The sequence below is a fragment of the Apostichopus japonicus genome, chromosome 18 (assembly GCF_037975245.1).
Source record: "Apostichopus japonicus isolate 1M-3 chromosome 18, ASM3797524v1, whole genome shotgun sequence".
Lineage (NCBI taxonomy): Eukaryota > Metazoa > Echinodermata > Holothuroidea > Aspidochirotida > Stichopodidae > Apostichopus > Apostichopus japonicus.
This window is the reverse complement of record NC_092578.1, coordinates 2584449-2600713: the sequence shown is the minus strand read 5'-3', so window position 1 is coordinate 2600713 and position 16265 is coordinate 2584449. Positions and strand designations below refer to the sequence as shown.

Genomic DNA, 16265 nt, shown 5'->3' with positions numbered 1-16265 from the left:
GCTCACTTTCCATCTATATGCGCTCTTTTCTCGAATACCTGCTGAGCGTCTGTTGCATTTGAAATTAGGATAGACATGCGTACATCCTGTACGTAAGGATAGACTTGTTTACCATTGTTAGGACTCAAGTATGGGTGCTATTTATAATACTCTCTCTGTAATATACATGTAGTAAGGAATTTAATTAACTAACTAATAAATTAATTACACATATACATGTTTCCTGTTTTTCGGGGCCGTTTCGGGAGCTTTGCGTTTGATCTGTTTGGGAGTCTTATCGAATCCCACAACCTTTTTCCAATTTGGATATTCCAAGACAGTATACATTAGTTCCACATTTACATGGTACACAAACTGCAGAAGGGAATGTACATACAGGTACACGCTATCATCCTAGCGCTCCCGTTTGTAACAGAAGTCATATAGTACCCAACCAGCAATAGTTGCAAGACCTGCCAATGCACTAATTAATATCCAGAATGTACTTTCCTGCGTGAACTGACCCAAACAACTTACGTAACGGTCAAGCGGCACTAAACAAAAGCGCTTATCGGGAGTGTTAGATGTATATCTAGAAGATACCATACATTGGAACCAAGGTACTAGTTGAAAGAGATTGAAGCAAAACGAGTTGTAACGCGACTAGATGATATGATGTCATCGTTATGTTTGGAATGCCCTTCTGGGAGCCACAGGCACCCGTTTTTCGGGGGCCGTCTCCTGTTTTTCGGGAGCCGTTTTGGGAAGCCTTCGTGTTAGCTTAATTGTAAGACTAATGTAACCGTATCAATAAAAGTATACTTCTTAAAGTATATATAAGCTAAGCCTAGGTATTTATATAAATATAAAAGTATACATGTATAAGCATATTTTGAAAAGCCTCGACAATAGATTTCAGCCTACTTTAAAATCTGTAATATATAGGATAGCCATGCGTACAACCTGCACTATAGGATAGACATGCATACATCCTGTAATATATAGGATAGACATGCGTACATCCTGCACTATAGGATAGCCATGCGTACAACCTGCACTATAGGATAGCCATGCGTACAACCTGCACTATAGGATAGACATGCTTATATCCTACACTATAGGATAGACATGCGTACATCCTGCACTATAGGATAGGCATGCGTACAACCTGCACTATAGGATAGACATGCGTACATCCTGCACTATAGGATAGACATGCGTACAACCTGCACTATAGGATAGATATGCGTATATCCTGCACTATAGGATAGACATGCGTACATCCTGCACTTTAGGATAGACATGCTTACATCCTGCACTATAAGATAGACATGCGTACATCCTGCACTATAGGATAGACATGCGTACAACCTACACTATAGGATAGACATGCGTATAACCTGCACTATAGGATAGACATGCGTATAACCTGCACTATAGGATAGACATGCGTATAACCTGCACTATAGGATAGACATGCTTATATCCTGCACTATAGAATAGACATGCATACGCTCTGCGCTTCAGCAGTAATTCATACAGTTTATAGTTTTGATTGAAATATGTTGACTATTTTGCAGGTATGAGATAATGACGTAGGGTTACATGTATGCAAATAAGGTTGAATACCCATTCATGTACTCGTGCTAAACAAGGCTGATGGAAGTTATTCGTCTTTTCTTGGAATGGTTACTGAAAGACAAATAAAAACTAGTTAATAAATATTAATCATATAGTCATATCTATCACAAACAAACCAAAATAAATCAATAATAACAAGAATACGATGGATTTTCTTTATTGTTGTTTACCATTGCAAATCAAACGTGTATACAAAAAGATTTAATCTGTTAGAGAGATTTTTCTCTCGATGTAGAAAAGACAAACAGCAAAAGAGACATATGAATATAAATTAAGTTCTCTGGGAATCAACTTTTACATTTGAATAATTCATAGTCACTTCATAATTAATATCCTTTTGAAATTTTATTTGAAGACACCCACAAGATGACTCCACACTATTAACTGTTTTCACAGTTCTGTTACTTATCGACACTTACCAAAAGAACAACTAATTATTCCGAAACATTGTCTTATCATAGAGTGTCAAGGGCATTTATTTATCGTTTTATCTCTCTGTAAATATGCAAGTAATATCGATGGTTTCAATTTTAAATATTAAGTATCGGGTATCGAAAAAGCTTTAAATTAATTGTTGACCTACCTTGAAACCGCGACATGAGAACGTCCTGGTTGGGCTGATTCTTGTGAAACAGTATCATCAATCATGGAGAATGCAGGGAGAGAGGATGAAAAGGACATTTCTTCGTCTTCCCTGATTGGTCGGAAGCTGCAATTGGAGGTAATGCATATTCATTATGAAACTAATTCTCCTGAACCCCAATGGAAGAAAAAAAAAAAGATCTTACAGACAGGGTTCTCTTTGTACGGTTCATCCATGTAAGAGTTTGTGAAACGCATACTAGTAACACATTGGTTGTATTACCCCTCCTCATCTTTCCCACCCCACCCCACCCCCCACTCCACCCTCACCACCCTCCCGTCCAACCTTCCCTTGTATGAAATTATATGGTGATATGCAAAGTTATTACCAAAATGAAGCTTGAATGGATTCAACACTTTCAGCCTCAGCAACCATTTGCTGTCTTTTAGCTGATCCTTGTCGGTATCTGTGCTCGTTGTAGACGGTACTGCTTCTTCGTGCGGTCACGTGACGGCTTGGGAGCTGTTCTATTCCCTCGACATGCTCCATTGTGCAATCTATGGCAGGGAAAATGTTGTTCATGTACCTTCCTACAACTGCTTTAACAATCTGGTGATAAGCCAAAGAAAGGTTGTTGTGCATGACGTCAGCCTCTGTTCAAGCATTTCTAGATGTTGACAAAGTTCTCTCCATGTCGTGACATCGAACAAACATAGTTACGTAGTATAGCAACTCCGTGCTATGCGCATGCCTGTGTGAAGCTGCACAGTTCCATGTAAGCTATGCAGCCTGATCGTGCATATAGGTTTAGACTTAACAAAGTATCTTGCTAGACTTTAAAAAGTCGTTTGTTTGATTTAGTCCAGTGTTACTCATAAATTGATTGTGTCAACGGACAAAAAAACTTGATAAAGACTAGCAACAACATTCGAAAAATATACCATGTCAATATTAAGGTCACCTTCAAGTGCATGAGTGTGGCAGATGACGTCTACAACAGTGTGCGATAATTCTAAAAGGAAACAGAAAGGTTTCAAACATCTGGCAAGGGAAAACACGCCATTCAATCATACCTTGTGTTTGCCTTTGTAGTTTATCTGCCTGGCATCGCTTTCATTCAAAGGCTCGTGATAACGACGTGACCACTCATACTCGCCGAATGAATCAGCTGATTCAAGGAACTGAAGCCGGGAAATGTATTGAAATTAGTAATATAAATTAATGATAAAAGATGAAATGACATTACTATTAATGTACTTTATGGAATAAATATGATAGGGTTTTTTGCTCAATGAAGCCACTCTCGGAAATCAATATCGGTAGATACCGAAATCGAAGCGTCTACCTCGTTTTGAACAAAAAATATTTGAAGCAACTTTTTGGGTCCAAGAAAATTGCAAAAGACAATCGTAGGATTTTTAAAAAACTGACAAGTTTGACAAATAAAAACGACTAAAATCAGCAGAGATACATCAGTTTACCTTGAATTTGGTCTTTCTGATCTTTTTATTGGTGAAATTACAACAGAATCTGAGACATTTCCATAGAAACCGAACTGACGGAAGTAGATTATAGGGCGCTGGTAGGTTTCCTCTCCGGCCAAGGAATTCCTCAAGCATCTTTGTGCGAGCAAATTTCCATTCCTGGTCGATATTACCCTACAACAGCAGGCAAAATAAACAAACAAAATATCTAAAGCTGAAAGATCATTTGAATAAATTTAGTGACGTAAATTACGATGTGAAACTACTTCAAGAGTAGACTACCCTCCCCCCCCCCCCCGCACCCCTAACAACATAGCATCTTGTTTCCGTTTTACTCATCATTCATGAGATAGGTACTTATAAGCGGGTCCGTCACCGTATCTATAGATACAATCACTCTCCAACACCCCTCCACCAACCCTTGCTTACCCATCCTATCCCACCCTAAACCCAACCCCTACTTTAAATCTTATTTTCACTTTCAATTTTGTCCCCAGGGTTTTGAACTTTTCTTACGAAAATGACAATACATTGTTCATTATCCTATGTTCCTCGGACCCTCTTTTAAACCCAGGGCTACGGTGCCTGATCTCTTTGCCCCCCCCCCCCTTCCCCTCTCGTCATTTGTGGCCGTGTCTGGAGGTATTAGATCCACTACAGTCTGGAACATAAGTAACAATGATCTGGAAGTTAAAATGGTCTCCGGAACACGTTAGATATGTAATTGTCTGTATACCTACCTGTATGCTCTCATACACATTAAGAATGGTTGCTATCAGCATGTTCAGTACAACTATTGTCATCATTACGACGAATACTGCGTGCATAAGGTGTCCACTGTAGCTGATCAATCTCAGGTTATGTGGTAGGGTCAACCGCGTGATAGCAAAATCACCAAATACTGACCAAAAGAGAGTCATCAGAGATGAGCGAAAGCTGTAAAAGAAAATTATAAAAAAAATAAAAAAATTGTTGTAATATCGGTTAAGGTCATCAAGTTTGCTTCCGTATCGAAATATGGTAAAATAAGCGAAAATCGCCTGTATTTTGAAAAGTATACTTTTTTTTACCCCACTCGCATCACTCAACCCCCCCCCCCCTGTACACTTTAGTTTGAAATATTCATAGACCCCGAGAGGTACAGTAGTTTATTAGATAATTCATACCTCATTGTAGACAAATATATGAGGATTTGTAGTGCAGTACTATAGTTTGCACAGCGATGGCAATTATTGTGAATTTCTTGCATAATTTGAACAAATTCTATAGTTGCATATCAGTTAGTATATGTCAGGAATATCATAATCCCAAAATTTAAGCACAGCCGATCCGGATGAGAGAGGGGGTACTTGGCTAACAGTTCTCGCCTTGCCCTAATACATTTGGCACTAAATTGTTAATGGTTTGTTATAGGACTAACTGTCAACCCAGTCCTCATGTATGTCCTATTTGTATGGAACCATTTTGAGGTATTCACAAGGGAGGCTGGAGCATCTATATACGCCAAAAAAGACAGGGTTTAATCAAATTCATATTTTAGGAAATCATCGTTCTGTTATATTTCGTAATAACTTAATAACCCTATGATCACTTTTTCCTGTCTTAAAATGGTTAAAATGGTTATATTTTGATACCTGTCGAACATGTCTGTTTGACCACATAACTGCTCCTCGTCCATACTCTCACAAGGCATCAGAGTTTGGTATGGAGCAAATAGCTGAGTGAGCCCTAAAGCGAAAGATACTATAATCAGCACCGAGACGATTAAAAACCGCCCAACCGTCTGCAACATACGAAACATCGAGATGACCAATGGACCGAAAAAATCGACGAGGATTAAGGTGTACAGTAAGCGCAGCACAGTCAAAATGTTGCCGACTATTATGAATGAGAGAATCAATAAGAGAGTCTTCAAAACCTTTTTAATAATGGTTATTCACTTTTTTATACTAGGTTATCTTATTAATTCATATCTTTACATTTTCCACTATCAGCTTCAGCACGCTTACCATATACCTTTTAAACATTTTATTGTTTTGTAAACAAAAGTTTTTTCCCTTCTTTTTCAAATCGATTATCGTGTTGTTACTGAATAGCTGCACGATGTTCAATGACTCCTAGAGGGCCTACTTAAGCTTCCGGACTAAACTAGGTAGATCAGTCGCTTCAATAGATGTGGCTGCCACTGACACAACACTGATAGTACTGACTGATTTAGCTGCTGTTTGAGACATTTCAAAATTATTTTTGACCAAGTGTTCCTTTAACGAAATGTAATACCCCCATCTATTCATACTGAGGGCGGTATTTGAGTATTTCCTATCACTGCCTGCTTAGAAAGCAAACAAAGAAAATGAAGACAAGAACTGTTAAGGCGATTACATTTTAGAGTAATCTTTCTTTCGGACATGTATTTTTGATCCCTGAGAAATTGCAACGACAGAACCGTCACTGCATCTCCAAGGAACTCATTTCCTAAGTCCTAAAATTTTAAGAGCATTATTTCTATGATATCGCACCATGTAATGTCGAGAAGTCTAATTCTGCAGCTTTTTTTCCTCAGTTCTATACTTACTTGCAAATGCTAGTTCCGCAACAAGAACGGAATCCAATAGGGCCCAGTGTGCTCTCGATGTTTCAAAGAGATGTTTTTCACTGCTGAGAAATCTTGGTGGGATAGTTAGTCTTCCCCTAAAATTATAAACAAAAGCAGTATAACAGATAAGTTGTTAAGGAAAGTTACTCAAAATTTAGAGCTTGGGCACGGAAACCAAACAATTTGATCCACCGCTCTCAACTACAGTTCCCTGGTATTAGGGGCTTTATAACCTTGTGATCATGATGGTAACCAAAAGAAAAGATTTTCAAACGATAACTTCAAAGTCATGATATTCTAAGTTCAAAACATCTCACTGTCACCGTCGATGACTGTCAATTGATGATTGATGGAGAGGGGGGTGGGGGAGAGGGGGTCAAGTGGAGGGTTTGGTGGGGGCGTCGGGGGTTGGTCTTCTGTCTTGATAGATTGTTGGATAGTTCATATTATTTTCTCTTACATTTTCAGCTCATTGCAGGGAGAAACATGATCTTTATGGTTTGTAAACCTGAGAAATTTTCCTTAATCATCTCCATTCCCCGTCGTTCTCTCTCTCTCTTTTCCTACTATCTCCACCCCCCCCCCCCCACCAACCCCTTTCCCTCTCTCTCTCTCTCTAATGAGAAAACTTACTGATTGTATAAGACCTCTCCGAATAATTGAAACTTGTTCCATGGTATGTATCTCTTTCTTATATCGCATGCTGAATTGTGCCTGATTTTACTGTATAATATCATGATGGATACGACAATGGTAGGTGGAAATATACTTACATTTCGCTGGCTGTTGAGTTATAAACATACACAGTGCCTTTTTCTTTCCCTAACTATAAAAGAAGAAAAAGAAAGCTAGAAATATATATATATATATATATATATATATATATATATATATATATATATAGATAGATAAATATATATAGATATAGATATTCCAAGTACGATATTTTATCCCCTTTGCATGTACTCTTGTTTTAACTCAACTCTCTCTGTCATTGAAGTCAACAACTAGTACCAAATATCAACAACATACCCCGTATGTTTATCACGTGACCTACAGACAACACATTAAATGCCTTACCTGAATCATTGCTATGGCGTAAGCACTAAGGGATATGAGGAAGAACACAGTCTGGATCGCGTTGATCCAGTTCCAAAGTTGTCTGGAAAACATACGTAACCCCATCCTGTATAGTCCATAGACAAGCCACATAGCTTCACCTGTCAAAAGTCAATATCGTATATATATATATATATATATATATAGCTAGTGTTTTTTAACGCGAGGCGTGGCGTAGGAGGGGGGGGGGGCGGGGACACGGAGATGAGGTCTAAAAATTACGGTATAGCCTCTCACGAGGTATATGTCTCACGAGGTAACTATAAGTCTATAGCATATACAGTTTTATTATGTGACTTCGATGCAAAACATTATAAGATAACATTAAAACCTCCCGACAAGATTGACCCTCTGTGCATTCTGTAACACAAACTGGTCTTTTAATGCGTTTCTTGTGTTTTGTAAAACGGTACTATGTCCTATTTTTTTTGGTAATTTTCTCAACAAATGGCAATCTTTAAGCAACTTTTTTCATTCATATCTTAACAAAAAGCGAAATATTTGTATAACAAAATTGGAACTTTTCATTTTAAAAATGGGGCATTTGTATTTGTGAAAAGGTACACATTTTGACGTATTCACGAAAGTAAAAATCTTCACGTGCCCCCCCCCCCCACACCTTCCGTTCCCCATGAAACCCGACCCTGTCACTCCTGACGGTTAGTAAGAAACAATTACTAAGAAGGACTTATTTATTCTAATATATCTTGTTAACGTAATTAATTATTTTTGCTCACCTACGATAATGAGGGCCATAATCAGCATCCTTACCCCAATGGACCAGAATTGATGTTCTACAAGAACACAAGTTACATTTCCCGAGATGACTTTGAGGTCGTCTGGACAGTCGGCAGGCAAATATGACATATTAATAGCCGACATTACCAGGAATAACAAGAAGAACAGATGCGATGAGAAGGTGTTGAGAACTCGAACGTAGCTGAAGGTGAGTAAAAACACACGATCTTACTTTTCTAAACTAAGAAGGAAAGTGAATGGATGGATAGATAGATGGATACTAAAATTTGCACTATGTGTCTAACCATACGACGATGCGGTTTCTTTTGCCCCAGCGTAGATGGCCGGACAATGGTAGGTAACTATACGTTGGAATATGCTGAGAGCATATCTAAAACAACGCCCCCCCCCTGCCCCATCCCCCGCCTTCCCGACACCATCTCTCTCTAAATCTACATAAATTTATTTAAGAATATAGCCAATCGGTGATTCTTGGCTCGAGGACCAATTTCAAGTTTGTTATAAAGGAATTATAGCAACTTATTTATGATATACTTACGGAGTTTGCATTAGTCGCACTAAGGTCGTAAATGGAAATAGTGCATAAGATAAGCAGAGGAGCGGACTGATTATAACAAGAAAGATCGACATTAATGCAAAGCGAAATGAGGACGTTTTCTCCCAACTGACAGGGCCTGCGAATGCCCCTTCCATTAGCACCATCTGTACATACGGATGTGAGACATACTGAAAAGACGAAATAAAACAGCAGGTCAATTGTCTGGCATTTCTGAATTAATAATTCGGACTATGCCTCAATATAAATTACCAAAAAGATATAAAAAGGTATATCATCTAACAGACCCGTTGCTAGGGATTCTGAGTTTGAGGGGCAGCAACAGTTTAAATAGGGGCACCAACAAGTTAATGAGAGTTCACAATAGTTGTGTTCTGTATAACTTGTGTAGTTTCGTTCACTTGATTGTAACTCGGATTGGGGGGGGGGTAGTCTGCATGAGGGAGGGGATGTGTGGCACGGTCCGCATGTGCCCCAGCTTGGCTACGAGCCTAGTATCATACCTGTTTAAAGTTGAGTGTAATGGCCTGTTCTACTCCCGGTGGCAGTACAGAGTCTTCCCAGGTATTTAACATCTTTGGTAGAATACCGTCCGAGTCAGACGCTTCTTCAAATCTGTGGTTGGCCTGAATCTCCAGTATGGTGTCTACTTCAAATCGGTTCTTGCAGTGGTTCAACATATCACAGAGGAACCCTTCCAATGTCTGACGTATGTCATTCAAACTGTCCTTGAAGCTGTTCAGAAGGGAAGAACCGAATGAAGCAGTAACGATATATGGAGTCATAACCTGGTCAGGACACATAGCTACCCTACAAGGAGTCAGTCCTCCCCCCCCTTCCCCTCCCCGGTCTTCCCCTCTGGCCCATCCATGTGAGTTAAGAGAAAAAGGGAAAATATCCCTAAATATTTGAGATTTAAGATCAAGGTGTAAAGGATGCGCACTGTTTACGTTGGGCAGTTTCTCGCAAATGCAAGGCATTGCTCGTTTGGTTGAGTCCATGGTTACCCACTTTCACCACGCCAACAAATTTGCCTCTTTTCTACCTATTTCGAGAGGAAGCATAGTGTCACGTGGTCCCAAACACAGTACATTCCATTTCTGACATTTCAAAAAGGTAATATTAATACATGATTGATTGCAAAGATTACCTAATTCCCATATGGAAATCAAGTTAAGAATCCATGTTTTCAATGCGGTCCAAATATCTGCTAACTGATTATTCTGATATGCTGCTACTTAATGTTTTACTCCATCCTGTCAGCATGAAATAACTAAGACATATTTACGAAAAGCAAGAGAGGCTGCTACAAAAAAAAAATAGTTTTACATTGAGGTGCTCTTATATCAAAGGCTGAATCAGTAAACATTTCACGAATTACTAGTATACTAAAAGTGAACAATCAATTCATATCAATTCGTTATTCATTTCCCCCTTTTGCCAGATTACATGTCTTAAAATACATTAAGTTACGTGGTAGATGAGAAATAATGGGGAATACACAGGACTTATTAATATTTAGTTGACTTGCCTTTGATTATCAACAAACCATTCGTTTGTTTCATTAATGAAGTTATTATCTTTCAGATTGATGGCGAGTCTCAGAGCCCTCCCAACTGGATTTGTTTCTTTTGCAATTAACAATGCAGGACTACAGACTGCCCTCATATACAATAGAAAAGCAAGGCTGCGGACGATGATGTCACTTCCTGCTTGATCCAAGCACTTGTCCAGGCTTGGCATAACTGCTCCATGTCGAATTAAAACCTGTCATGGGATATAACATTCATTCAGAATAAATTAATAGTGTCTCTTAAAATATAATATAAGTACTTGTCTTGTCTCAATAAATTTCAGCGAGTAGACTGAAGATCAACCAGACATACATATTGACTGTAAGTTTACGTGAGCCGTCTCTGCCCCCCCCCCATCTCCATTCCTACGTATCTAGGGGGCGGCGTAGCGGAGCGTGACCCTATCATTATTGTATGGCTGATGGCAATTTGGACACCACTGAGCATCGGTCTGTTTCTTTGCCCCCTCCCTCTTCCCCTCCCCTCCGTCCAAACATATATTAAGCTCCCTTATACTGCTTTAAATTGCCCTACTGTGTAAGTGTTTCTGATGGACTTTATCAAATTCACTACCTGTAAATTTACAGCCTGTTAATTTTCTTTGAATTTTGCAGTTAAAAATGTTGGCTTATGTTAATTTTGTATTTATGTATATACATGTGATGAGATAGGTATGGAGTGATGTTGATGATGGTGATGGTGATGTTGATGATGATGATGATGATGATGATGATGATGATGATGATGATGATGATGATGATGATGATGATGATGATGATGATGATGATGATGATGATGATGATGATGATGATGATGATGATGATGATGATGATGATGATGATGATGATGATGATGATGAAAACCTTACATTAACGATCTCTAGATCGTTTCGTTTGGCAGCAATTTGTAATGGAGTAGCTGTCGGTAGGTACTCGATACCGCCTGGTGTCCCGTTAACTACTTCATGGAGTTGAACTTCTCCCTAAAAATGAGAATAACGTTATTCACTCTGTACACGGCAAGTATTCTGCAGTCTGCGGGTTACATGTAAGCTCTAAGTATACTAATATTTTCAATCACATGATAAGGGATTCCTCATTGACGAAGTGATTCATGACGTCACTCACTCAGTTAGCATTATAGCAATGGACAGTCCGGTCAGAGGTCATTGTCATTCCTCAGCAAGGTTAATTACCAGTTGATTACTATATTTGAGGAGCGAAACGAAATACTAGAGGTGCTGTGGAGTATAGTTTAAACCAAACGTTTAACTTCAATGATCACCAAAACCTGGAACGGATTAGACGAAAGTTGGTCAATATTTCAGCGGATAAAAGGGTTAACATGGAAAGTTAGGATGGTGGAGATACCTACCTTATGAACTCTCAGGAATGAGCATATGATCCTGACTGCGTTAAGAGATCCCTGAGCTATTGCGTAGAATAAATTATCATTTATCGGAATTCCCTTTTCTAACAGAATCTTCAGCCTTACTGCATAAATATATGTATATGAGAAGGAAAGCAATGAATGTTAATAAATTTATATCTGCAGGTTTAATGTCATAAGAATGATATGGCTTTGGCTGCGGGCGTTGGTTATTACAACTATAAAGTCATTTACAAACTGCTCATGCGTATTGAACTAATGGGAACTAACTCCTTACATCTATTCTCCTTTACCAGCAAGTCCTCAACGTTTAGTTGATGTGGTTTTCTGTGTGTGATTAATTTACGTTAATCCAACCAACATTATTCCACTTTTAATCGACAAATGTTAATATAGATTGGCAGACTGATTCATTGCATATACTAAGAACGCATGAGGTGGATAAGAACGGGAAGGGGGAGGGGGGGGGGGATGAACACCTACCGAAGTCAGAAAGAGCGATGACCTCCCTGATTGTGGTAGTGTCCCTGTCGGGATCCACTTCATGTCGATTTAAGCTACCATCGGTACTCTCATGAGAGGTGCTCTCAGTGGATTCCTCTCTGTAAATGGGTACATTCCTGCTTGTACCGCCGTTCACGGATTTCATCCTGATGTTACTGCGGTTGTCTGTGGAAGCCCTAGTTCTGGTATAACGTAGCATTGCACAGCTGCTATTTGATGAAGATTTATACATAAGTACAGCACAATCAATAACCAATATGTAGAATCAATTAATAAATACATTAATAAGAAATAGAAAGGTAAGCAACAGCAACAAAAAGGACGGCAGGTATACACAAAGGTTGGGCGTAAGATCAATTTAACCGAATCATATAAAGACTTTAAGAGTCTCAAGTATCCGTGATAATTTTCTATGGTAATTTAAATTTGATACAATTTAACAATTATATTAATATTCTAATATAACTTTTATGTTGGCAACTTAATCCAAAGAAGAGGCAAGTATACCAATTTGATGGGACAATGCTAAGAACAAAGTTATATAGTATGCATGGTGAGGAGTACAAAGAGATGTTGTGCATGGTGCATAAACGCGAGTACATGCATATGGGGTACTTAGTGTGAACACGAGTACTAAGCCATGTACTATGGTAGTATCATATATATTATATTTTAAAAAATGTATAAGCGTTCAAATTATGTGCACCCACCCCCTAATCCACAACCCCCAAAATCCCCACAACCCCTACCCCCATAAAAAAGCATACGGGCCTGAGAACAGACTCGCTATAGCGGCTACTATATGGATGTAGGCTATACTATATATCCCTACCCGGATTGGGGGGGGGGGACGGACGATGTATTCTTTAGTTTAGACGAACGTAAGGGAATGGGTTAGCATATGAACTGAGGCCTAACGAGGTGACCTAGCTTAATATTGCATTTGTCTATAGTTGGTTAATCAGTGATACTTATCTCAAACAAACTTGCGATCGTTGTTGTTGATATCATTGTATCTTTACCTTCAACTGTCGACCCAGGAAATCCTGCCAACTATTTGTTAGTTTATAAGTCCATTAGATTGGAAAGTATGCAGTATCTAACTCCAAGATAAAAGTAAATAATGACTGATAAAAAGCAGTCGGTTCAGATCGGATACAATTTTCCTTTTGATATGTAATTCAGTATATTATGGTGACAAACAATATGTTGCCCTATATATACTAAGGTATATAAAACCGATAGTCCTTTTTATATTAAGATTATCACAGCATGCTTTGCTACTAATATCGTCACGGAGATTTGGTCCCGATGAATTTTTATATTGTTTGGTGCGATACGGTAGGTGCATGACTGGTTTTCTTCAAACTTGTTATTCTTCTTTATTGATACTAGTCCCCACGTATATTATAATCTACAGTGTTATAGTCACGGTGATATATATATATATATATATATATATATATATATATATATATATATATATATATATATATATATATATATATATATATGTATCAATAGGGGTCCAAAGATACTGAACCGACTGAGGAATTCAATGTAAAGCATACAGAATGATTAGACGATTTTAAGGATCGCCGAATGGAAAGAAAAAAAAATAACCTAATTATTCGTGTCAACCATTGAGTGATTTTGATTCAACGGAAAGTTAAGGTGTAAAGTTTGTCAGTAATGTATAATAGCAAAATACAACCTAAGAAAGGAAAGCCACTTCTTTTATTATGCAAATATAAATCAGGACTCCGAGTTTTTGGATGGGCACTTGATAGTGGAAGTACTATACAGAATAGTAGTATACAGAACCGGTTTTAGTTTTCAAATTTGACCGGTGTCTTTATTGCAACAAAATCAAACTGGCGGGAAACGGGAAAATGTATGTTAATGAATCTATTCATATATTGATTTTTTCTTATTATTCTTATTGTCTCATTGTACAATATACACATCTAGTTTTGTAACAGTTTCATTGTTTTATGAGCGAGTGCCTGAATTTCCCTTTGGGATCAATAAAGTTTTACTGATCTTATACTTACTTATCTTACTTTTTAAATTTGAGTTTTCATTTGGTCGGCAATTTGTTTTTATAGCAGCATTATAAAGAAAACGAAGAAAATGAACCTATAAAATGTATTGAAAGGGTCGACACTAAAGCTTAAGGGTCCTTTGAATGTGAGAATAGTATAGTATACAGAACCGGTTTTAGCTTTCAAATTTTGCCGGTGTCTTTATTGCAATAAAATCAAACTGGCGGGAAACGGGAAAATGTATGTTAATGAATCTATCTATCTATATCTATCAAGTATGGTCCAATATCGGTTACGTCACATGAATAAAAAATGCGCGGCTGAGTTTGTAATATTGTTTTGATCTATAAACTACAGCAAGAAACACAAAGGAAAGAAAAAGAGAGAGAGAAAAACCCATAGTCCATCGACCGCCAGTGTGCGAGACTGATTCCAATAGGGAAAATGAAATACAAAGAAAAGCTGCTAACGTCCTTGAATAACCCTGCAGCCATCCTTGTTTACACCAAGTTAAGTTAAGTTTTAAATAGATTAGTTAGCCTTTCAATCGGCGTTTACAAAACGTTGTGAACCTTTTCAAGTTCTGTTCTGGACTAAGTATTTTTTCTATAACTTGGTTGATATATATTTAAATGATAAACAACACTGTTTATTCTGGTGGTTCATATTCGAGCCGTGTAAATATTTTTATTGCAGGATTCTCGGGTTCGATTCGCCTCATTCAACAGCAAGGCCAACTATTAGTCCTTTGAGCTTTGGTGTAACTGAGTCAATCCTTGGACAATGCAGTTCATCGACTGACTATTATAGTGTAACTCCATATCTTCAAAGATGAACGATACATACGAAAAATGCCCTGCCCACTTCTCCCCTTCCCTCACTACCCCTTTCCATCGCTTACCTTTCCCTCGCTTTTCTTGCCCTGTACAACAAACATTACTGTTTCTGCTCTATCTTGGTGTTAGCAAAACAACTATATGTTCCAGCCCAGTGGCGGAGCGTCCATATAGTCAGGGGGCGAATGCCATCCCCCCCCCCCCGCCCCGACGGACTGAAATGTACTGCTGGCGCCCTTTTCAGCTTTTTTCGACTTTTTACTTATTCGCAATTATTGACTTTTTTATTGCGCTCCTCATCTAAGTATTGACATTTGTCACATTTTCTTGCTGTAATTTTCTGACAAAATGCTCTAAAGGCTATTTATTCTTCGTTTATCTGCAAACTAGCAAGGCCCGGAAAGGGTCATTTCCGGTGATCAAGGCAGTATCTTTACTCAAAAAAAATCTGTACGCTCCGCGCCAACCTGTGGTGGCGCTCCGCTTAAAAAAGCGCCCCTACAGACAATTCTCGCCCCCTCTGACCAATACCCCTAGCTCCGCCACATAGAATTAAAAGGGCAGCATCTATGTGGACTAATGGATTACTAACAATAAGTTCAACTATAAATCCCATTCATCTCTCTTAGAGATATTTTAATCATAGTAAATTAAATTTTTTTTAATTCAAATGGTATTGCGAAATGGCTTGTACAGGCATCCGTACAACGGTCATTTAAGCGTTTTTTTATTTATCTTAATCTTGTATTAAAAGCAATTAGTTTTGCTTTTATTTAAAGGTTAATGTTTTTATTAACCAATCTGCCAGTCTGTGGGTGTTCTTCAGTTTATATGAGAGAAATATTGATGTTTAAATTTACGTACATATAATGTGTTAGGCTGTTTATTCATGCAAACAATAAAATGTAACATTAGGTCTTAACATTGGAATTTGGGTCCCCGTAACGTCCGTGATATGCAGATATTTCACACGAACTTGCGTACCGATATTATACGGTGTTCTTTAATGTCCAGAAATGTGTAAAAAATTACGGGTGTTAATATTAGGCAGGGTCGTATTTCGACGTAATGCTTGCTAAAACATATATTTTTGTTTATTTTCGTTTACGTTTTTAACTTTTCTTAGTTGAATGAAGTTTTGCTTCTGGAAAATTACTTTTGGGTCTTTTTTAAAGGATCATGTGACCTACAAAATTGAGA

The 16265-nt window shown here is 38.1% G+C and overlaps 1 protein-coding gene and 1 pseudogene across 2 annotated transcripts in view; one reads left to right on the top strand and one right to left on the bottom strand.

Moving 5' to 3' along the window:
* The window catches only part of LOC139959146 (uncharacterized), a 33330-nt pseudogene extending 19841 nt beyond the window's left edge, over positions 1–13489 (bottom strand). Inside the window, exons 1-17 of the transcript XR_011789973.1 lie at positions 13207–13489; positions 12164–12393; positions 11666–11784; positions 11160–11273; positions 10249–10484; positions 9221–9452; positions 8700–8887; positions 8140–8342; positions 7364–7503; positions 7057–7109; positions 6263–6378; positions 5322–5565; positions 4428–4623; positions 3685–3861; positions 3277–3384; positions 2592–2812; positions 2204–2329 (exon numbers count right to left, since the gene is read on the bottom strand). The product of XR_011789973.1 is annotated as an uncharacterized protein (transcript). The remainder of the gene's footprint in view (positions 1–2203; positions 2330–2591; positions 2813–3276; positions 3385–3684; positions 3862–4427; positions 4624–5321; positions 5566–6262; positions 6379–7056; positions 7110–7363; positions 7504–8139; positions 8343–8699; positions 8888–9220; positions 9453–10248; positions 10485–11159; positions 11274–11665; positions 11785–12163; positions 12394–13206) is intronic.
* The window catches only part of LOC139958666 (26S proteasome regulatory subunit 8), a 204192-nt gene that overhangs the window by 32426 nt on the left and 155501 nt on the right, over positions 1–16265 (top strand). The gene's annotated exons all lie outside the window — the stretch shown is intronic.